Source organism: Chrysochloris asiatica, unplaced genomic scaffold (assembly GCF_000296735.1).
Source record: "Chrysochloris asiatica unplaced genomic scaffold, ChrAsi1.0 scaffold00064, whole genome shotgun sequence".
Lineage (NCBI taxonomy): Eukaryota > Metazoa > Chordata > Mammalia > Afrosoricida > Chrysochloridae > Chrysochloris > Chrysochloris asiatica.
Genome location: NW_006408582.1, coordinates 2326686 through 2327918, shown reverse-complemented (window position 1 = coordinate 2327918; position 1233 = coordinate 2326686).

Genomic DNA, 1233 nt, shown 5'->3' with positions numbered 1-1233 from the left:
TGGGCTTTTAGGAAAATATTACATTTATCTGTGTATATCAAGGGCTTCTTGTCTGCAATTAATAAATGTAACTGAACACTAAGATGAAAAACAATTTGCTATTGACTGCCAGTGGCCTCATTTGTTACACTCGGGCCTATAGGGCCTCGAACCTCTGACCAAGCTTACACGGTCTGCAACAAGCTAGTGCTTTCTTAACATACAATATTACAAGTGAGTGACTTTAGTGACCATAGTAAATTTATTTTCTCACAGTTCTGGAGTCTTGACTTTTGAAATCAGGGCACCAACTTTAGGGGAAGACTATACTCTTTTTATAAGACACCATTTAGAAGTGATTAGATTTAGAACACTCATTCCTCTGGGATGACCCCTTTAACATAAAAAAGAAGACCACTATTTCCAAACAGGTTCATATTAGCAAGTATAGGAGTAAGGACCTCAATATCTTTTGGGGACACAATTCAATCCATAATACCTAGTGAGACTATTCTGCACTTTAGATTTCCAAATATGTCAGATTATAAATTTGTGTTGTTTTAAGTCATTAAGTGGAGTCCTGGTGTGGCACTGTGGATTAATGCACTAGACTGTAAAGTCACTTTGAACCACAAACTAACCAGCTGCTCCTCAGAAACCCTATACAGGGTCGCTATGGGTCAGAATCAACTCAATAGCACTTAACATCAACAACAACAACAAGCCACTAAGTTTGTGGTAAATTGTTACAGCAGCAATAGGAAACTAATACAAGGAGTAATTAGGGAAAGAGGAAACTAACAATTACTTAACACCTACTGGCATTATGCATTGGCTACTAACTGCAAGGCCAGCAGCTCAAATCCATCAGCTGCTTCAAAGGAAAAAGATGAGGACTTTTACTCCTGTAGAAGATTTACAGTCATAGAAACCCTAAATAAAGTTACTATGTGTCAGAATAATGTGTTTGATTCTTTTTTGTCTGTTTGTATAGTGTTATAAGATAAACACTAGACTGCTAGCCACAATGTCAGCAGCTCAAACCCACCAACCAGTTCATGGGGAAAAGATGAGACTTTCTGCTCCCACAAAGATTTACAATTCTGGAGAGTTGGAATTGACTTGATGGCACCAAGTTAGGTTCTTTTGGTATAGTACCCCAGGCATTAATCTAACAGTAAATTTATGGGGTTTGTTCACTATTTTACACATAAAGAAACAAAATATGAGAGGTGAAGTAACTTGTCCAAGGTG